We start from the raw sequence: 7,750 nt of genomic DNA, 5'->3' as shown, positions 1-7,750 counted from the left end.
CTTTCACAAAAGGCAAAGCTTTGGAAGTTAACAGGAGTCAGTATGTGACTGCATATGTTGGTATGCTGGTGAATAATGTAATCAAGATCAGTCAGTGGAAATGAAGACTTCATAAGGAAATTTCAGCGTCTGCATGTGGAGAACCACAGAAAGGCCAAAAAGGAGTGCTGAAAATTCCAGAGATGACGCGATCCTGTTTAAAAAGCTAGGTCAAAGAGCAGAAGCTGCTAAAAGCAGATTTTGGAGTTGTATCACTGCAAATACTATGTGGATATTTTCCTATTCCTCAGGAGAGAGCAAACCAATACTGAGCTTAGGCATAGGCCTAAAACCAACTCCTTTCTGTTGTTCCTTCAGCGAATGCCTGCTTCCCATAGATGGCAATGACACCTCTAAAGCAGTGGAGGACATGTGTAGACTCTGAAATGGATGCCAAGCCACTGCTGCTCTCTAGATCACCATAAGATGTTTGGTGAATGAGGCTTAAAAGAATTCTGGAAGTAATTGTGAAATCTTGTGGTGCGTAGAGGAATCTTGACTGTTCATAGAGATGTCTGAAGTGCTTTCCTAGTGTGCTGCAGCACTGTTGATGAGACAATAATTTCTGTTTCTCTGCCATATATCCCTAGTATGTCTCTACAGTAGAGCAGTGGCTAGAAGCACCTGAAATGCCTTAAGGCTTGATATAGTTTTGAGTTCCTTTGACATAGTATATTACGCTGCTTTCAAGGAATATCAAGTTATGGAACGAGTCAGCTCCTTCGAAAAATGTTACCTTGAAAGTTCTGGTGAGCTGTGTGTATGTCAGAGACCAAAAATGCTGCTTCTGGGTACTGCTAGTGCAGGATTTTTTTTACTTATACTCCGGAAAGTATTTATTTATTTTATTTATATTCTGGAAAAAGAAAGAGTTACCTCACACTGCAGTTTGTATTATGAAAACCTCTTAGGGCATTGTTTGCAGTTTGGTTAAAACACCTGGTGAGGCAGGTAACCTTGTACAGACACCCTTCATAAAATGAGTCTGGGTAAACATGTTACTGGCTGGCTGTATTACAGAACCACTGAGCATGTTTCCAAGACTTTTGTTTGTGTCTTTGGAATTATTTGTGGTGGTGTCCTTTAAATAGGCTCCTACTGGCTAGTGAGCAGAAGGAACTCAGCCTTGCTGCAAGTCTCTGCCTTTTGCAACAGCGGGATCCTTGGATGCAAAATTAATTCAGGAGTATTAGCATGTGTTTTACTTCACGTTCTTTGTTAGTGTAAGAGTGAGAGAGAAAGTTGGGGAACAGCACTTTTGCATTTGCAAAATACATCTGGGGAGGGGAGTTCTGGAGCGTGACACATTTCCAAGTGTTTACAAATGATGTTTTGAAGACAGAAAGTAAGCTTGAGTATCCGCAGAACCTTTGGTATGTTTTGTTTCAATGCAGATTTGCATTCGATTGTAATCGCAGTAGCCGTTAAAACAGACAGTGGTTTGAGAGTGTTCTATCACACTCCGCTTTTTCTTCTATTCCATCACAGACAAAACCGTGTAATAGTTCCCTGAACAGAAGCAGTGGGCCAGCATGAGTAAATTGTGTGTTTGAACGGTGCCACCTCGTGGTCATTGTGAGGATCTTTTTATCTTTTTTTTTCCCCAGAATGTCGCTAACCCTGAAAACTAAAGGAATTTGTCTTTAAAATATTCATATAAACCGATGAATAACATAAAATAAATAAAAGTTTAAGCAATAATTTATTAAACCAAATATTATATATTACTGCTTAGTTGCAAACTCCAAATACAAACGTGCTGTTCAGGGACTTTTTGGGTTTCGAGGTTGGACTTTGCAGTCTTGCTCTGGAAACAGGTAGACCTACTAAAAGTAGGTCATCCATTAACAAATGAAAAAAAGCCCTTTTTCTGGATCAGATTTTAAGATGGTTTGCTTATTGAAAATGAGTAGTTGTTGTATAGAAGCTTGCTTAATTCTCTATAGGCAGCTGTTTTTTCCTTTAATACTTAGTTTTCTTTTTATTTTGAGAACAAATGAAAGAGGGTAACCTATTCTTTCATGCTTCAGACAGTATGCACTTTTAGGTTTGGTAGTGTGTACTTCTGTTTATAATAGAAATATTAAATAATAAAGTTTTCTGTTAGGACTGTCTGCTTTCAACCAGCATGCACAAATCTTATTTGTTTCAGAATACCATCTACTCACAACTCATTATGTGTGTACATATATGTCTGACAAGAAAAAGGTTTCCTCCTGATTGCTAGGCATATAGAAATTTCAGATCATAAAGATTGATGGAGAATTAATAGAGTGAGCACATTCAATGAGGGTTTGCAGGAATCCTATTGTCAATGCTATCCCAGTGTAGCCCTTTCCCAAGGGAATGCTTTTTCTTTAGCATATGAACCATACCGGTTCAAACCATACTGCTTCAGACATAAATTTCATTGAAAAGTGTCCCAGGCTGCAAGGAAACATGACTCTCATCTCATGGAAACGCAAGCAATCTGTGTGGTTATAATTATGTTTGTAAAGATGACTCACTGAGCCAGGCTTCCAAACTCTTATGTTTGAGGATCTTTAAAACAGAAGAGCTCATTATACAGTATAAAATTTTTCCTTGTCATAGTCATCACTTTATTCCAATGAAGGAAGCAGTAGTGACAAGCACTTTAAAGTCTGCACTTATTATTATTTATTATTGTGTTCCTATTGATTTTGTTCCACTAATGTTTCTTTAGCTGGTTCTATATTTAATTTCAGTTCTGACACAAGATCAGACGAATGCAGTTTAGGAATCAAAAGTGGGTGATGAAAATTGGAGCAATTGGATGGCCACCTGGCCTACTCTACAATACTAGCTAGAAATAGCGTTGATGCCACGGGAGTTACTCTGCATTTATGTCACTGTAACTGTTGAGAATTCAGCAATAGTATAAGCTAAGCCATTCATGACATCGGGAGGCTGTGAAAATCCGGCCTGGTGCTGGAGTTTCCTAAGCATGTGTATGATGTAGACTAATCTGAGCTATCTGTATTTTAGAAGTAAATTTGTGTTGCTCTATATTTTGTGCAAAGCCAAATAGCTTTCCAGGAATAGTATACTCTAGTATGGAAAGGTAGGAAGCCTGAGCTTCCAAAAGAGTTTGTGAGAGAAATTACGTCAGTCTATTTGTGTGTTGATTTTGTGACTGATTTTAGCTGATGCTTCTGATCTGAAGGTAAGAACAGGTCTTGGGGAATGTTGGCTGTTTGAAGATCTTTCTGCTGAAATACAGATTTATCACAAACAAGACAGTTGTTTACCTGTTACAATGATTTTAATTAAGAACTTTGTGCACTGTTGGCATTTCTGATTTTCTTTCTAGGGTCCTCGGGGTCCTCAAGGGATTGATGGAGAACCTGGTATCCCTGGCCAGCCTGGTGACCCTGGTCCTCCAGGGCATCCTACCCACCCAGGACCAGATGGGCTAAGCAGGGTAAGTTTTGCACTTGCTTAACTAGAAAGTGACATGAGTGTTGGGCTGGATCCATGTGATGCAAAGACTAACTTTGCTTCAGTGAACATGGAATGATCTGCCTACAATTCTGTCTCTGTCGTGAGGGACAGTAACTAGTGACACTGCAAGTTCTGCCAGAAATTTGGGCCAGTGGAACAAGAGAAACATCGGAAACGAGCCACGTTTCACAGTGGGTTTTAGCATCTAGAAAAGCCAAGGTACCCAAATTTAAAACCCTCAGCGGGGTTTTGTTACTTTTACCTGGGATCTGGGCAATAGTACAGGGAAGCTGCTCTCCCAAATTAGGACTGCAGAAAAGAAGCAGTAATGGATTATAACAGAGTAACTGTTAAAAAGATTAAAATGTGCCTAAGTGTGCTTCTTGCTGGAACTGTTCAGACTAACACTGAGAATATTAAGTAAGGAATTGTTTGTGAAAAGCAGTTCTAACCCGCCATAGTTACAGACAAGGTGCTCTGCAAACCCTTTTTTCCCTTCAAATGCTAACTTCTGTGGAACACATATTTGAATTTCTCAAGTCTATTCAGGTGCACACTCATTGCTGTTTGGAAGATATCCGATTCGATTTCTCGTTCCATTGTTCCTGCAGTGTTGCTGACAACAATGAATTTATACTGACAGTAAGCTGAAATATTTGTGTTAGGCCAGCAGCTTGCAAGTTTGGGCACTATGACCTTTCCAAATAGCCCTTAATTCAGCAGATACAGCCCAAGTAAATCTCTTTTGCACAGAGGAATCTGCTAGAATCACAGAAGCACCAGAATGGGAAGGGTGTTAGACCACCACCTTTCATGGAGTTCCACAGAAAATGTGAAAGAATAGGTGTGACCAGACATCTAAAGCAGTTTTGGGGTGTATTCCTGAAGTTAGGCAGTCTCCAGCCTTCCGGAAATCCTATGAGAAACAAATGGTAACTCTTAAAATTCTTAAATTATATTCATGCTGTTGATTCTCCTCAGACATTGTAAGCTCTGGCCTGCCACAAGGGAGGATCTGGCTCTGAACAAAGCAAAATAAAACGTGTTTTCAGCTATGTGCTTGCAGAAAATGGAGGGCACTGAAGGTTCTTTCTGCTCTAACTTATTTGTTTCTGGGAATTGGCCTGAACAGCAGTGGCCTTCAACATGCTTAAAAATTCTAGTTTGCAATCATAAATTCAGCCACATTTCCATTTACCTTAAGATATTTCTGTACTTGGAGTATGGGGGGGGGGGGGGGGGAACAAAAAGGCTGAGAAGATCTGAATAAATAAGTTAAGATGTAATTTAAATTTGAAGGTGGTGAAAAAATCTATTAATTTCACAGAAATCTTTACTCTTTTTACGTAATTTTACCATTTTTTTAATGTTAACACTGAAATTAGAGTCAGAATAGTTAACAGACAATATGATGCATTTGACTGGTCTTTGAAACCTTAAGCCACCTCAGATTTACAGGAAACACAACTTTTAATGATTAAACTAAAAATTTAGATGTTAGTGTTGAAAGCCAATGTAAATAATGAAGATGTGGTTACATTCATTTTTGCCTTATGAACCATCAAAATGATGGACAGCTAAAATCAACCATCTTATTTTTTCAGCCATTTTCAGCTCAGATGGCAGGACTGGATGAGAAATCTGGACTTGGTAGTCAGATGGGACTGATGCCTGGTGCAGTGGTAAGACCAGATCAGCCCTGAACAGGGTGGAAGTAGAGTGCATGTGCAAAAACCGAAAGGGGAATTGAACTTCCTATATTTCTAGAACCTGGATATGCAGTATGTTCTAATGCATTTTTGCATAGTATATGCAAAAATTTTTTTTAAAAAATCTTCTGTTAAAGTGAAAAGTTATTTTCCCCACCTCTTGTCTTTTCGTCTTCCTTACCTTGTTTCTGAAACAGTAAGATACTGGGGAAAAAGCCCATCTACTGATTCAATGTCTCAAGTCACTCCAGAGTAGCTGAAGAGTGTCAGGTATAACACAAAGCAGAATAAACAAATATGCAACTGAAGTCACCTTTGCACATTACGATATTTTTGGTAGCAATTTAAAAAAGTATTTCTGAAACCACCAAAGATTTGCATTATGCTTAACTTCTGTTAACAGTCTTCTTCAAAGACCTTTCCTTTCTCATGAATGAATCTCTCTCCAGTGAATTTGCTGTGCACAGTGTGATTTGTCCTACTTTGTCACCCTCCATTTTACTTCTTTCACTCAATTTGTATCGAGACATTGCATCTCTTGTGCTGTCTCTTTTTGTCATTCTCCTGTATGACTTGTTTTAATATTAATATTCCTTTTAAGGTATTTTTTCAATACCTAGGTCTCTCTGAGGCCTTACACAAAATCTACTGAAGTCAGTTGGCACTCACTGTCTTTGGATGGATTCATCATGTTCTGGGATACACTTTTCTCCTTTCCTTGTAACCTGAGTAACTGGCAGTCATTCAGCTGAACCATGTTTTTTTGGTTTTTGGTTTTTTTAAGTTGATTAGAATTTAATGGCCTGTTACTAACTCTTCTATATTTGCTTTGTAAAAATTAGTAAAAATTAATTGACTGTAAAAGACAAATCTTGAGCCTCTGCAAAATGCAAGTTATTGTCTGCTATAGGCATTTTGCTAGAAGGAGGAGGATTACTTTCAGACAAGTTTGTTTACTTCATGCTTTAAGTTACAATTAAGCATGAGATTTTTACTTAAAATCTTCTGAAAATTTTAAAGGAGAATTTTGAATTTTCTGTAATAAGCCAGAACCATTTGGAAGCTGTTTTGGTGGTTTGTATGATTCATGAAAATATCCATTGCTGCTGCTTGCTGCTCACATCTGAGAACAGCAGCATGGATTTGTCATTGATTCCATTATCATCTGTGTAATGAGACTCCCTTCAAGAGCAGGCTACTCCCCCCAGCTCAGTTCTGCTTCAGTGGAGTTATGCAGGAACACAGCTATTCTGACTAATTCCAGAGACTATAAGGTTCCAGAAAGCAAGCAAGCCCATGTTTTCAGCTGTTAATGAATTTACTCTGCTGTGCCTTTTTGAGTTTGAAGATTTCCATTCTATGTGCTTTTGTATTTCATCAGTCTCCTAAGTAAAAGCCTCTCTGAGGGTTTGACCATAGAAGTGTTATCTTTGAGGTCACTATTAGGCATTTTGTTGTCTTTGTAGGATGTATGTTCCTTGGGTAATGGTATTTTCCAGTATGTAACATTTATGTTTTTGATAGGGTCCGGTGGGTCCAAGAGGTCCTCAAGGTCTCCAAGGAAAACAAGTATGTACTTCACCTCAGCAGATGTGAGATAACTGGACAGAGTTGAATGCAAAGGACATAGTAACTGGTGTGTGTGGGCATCGCTGAGGCAATGTTCGTCTTTAGTGAGGCACAGAAGAATGCATCTTCATCTAGTGGTCAATCTAATCGTGCTGCTCTTAACGGTTCTGCTCCAAATGTACTCTATACACAGAATTGAACTCAAAAAGAACAATGTATTAGACCTTTATCAAGATTTTAGCCCAACACATGTTATTCAGTGATGGAGAAGCAACAAAAACAGGGCTGTCCTGGATTTAGTATTGCATGGTATTAAGTTTCAAGTGAGATTTGTTTATAGTACAGGACTTAAAGCCTGAGGGATTTTAGCATCCAACTTTCACTCATTTTGCATTGTGATCTGGTTCTGAATTAGCATCCAGACTATCCCATGGGCTGTGATTTTCCTGACTCTGGATTTTAATTAATATCCTTATATTATTACTTTTTGACATTTGTACCTGTGTTAATCTTTGGTTAATTTTAGGGTGGTGCTGGCCCTACAGGCCCACCCGGTGAACCTGGGGATCCAGGACCTATGGTAAGACCAATAAATGCAAACTTTTCTACAGTAATATTTCAAACAATATATTATTTCTTCTTAATTCAGAAAAAAAATATTTCTCATGTCAAAGAAGCTATTAAGTAACTTCAGTTAAGAGTTGTAGTGTGCAAAGCATGTTGTCCTGAATCAGTGAATTTGAATTGATACAAACATGCATAATAATAACTAAACAGTCGTCATTAGTCATTATTACTTTTCCAGCTCAAACCCGAGGGCGGTTAGTTAAGCACTGGTAAAACCATATCTGGCACTATAATTTACATGAAAGAGAATGAGAACTTTTTAATATTTTTTAGGCAATAAAATGACTCAAAATTAAGAGCCAGAGATTTGAAACAACAGCAACTGTGAATTTAATGACTTTTTT

The sequence above is a fragment of the Gallinula chloropus genome, assembly GCF_964237585.1.
Source record: "Gallinula chloropus genome assembly, chromosome: 5".
Classification (NCBI taxonomy): Eukaryota; Metazoa; Chordata; class Aves; order Gruiformes; family Rallidae; genus Gallinula; species Gallinula chloropus.
The sequence above is the reverse complement of the archived record's forward strand: the minus strand, read 5'-3'. Positions refer to the sequence as shown.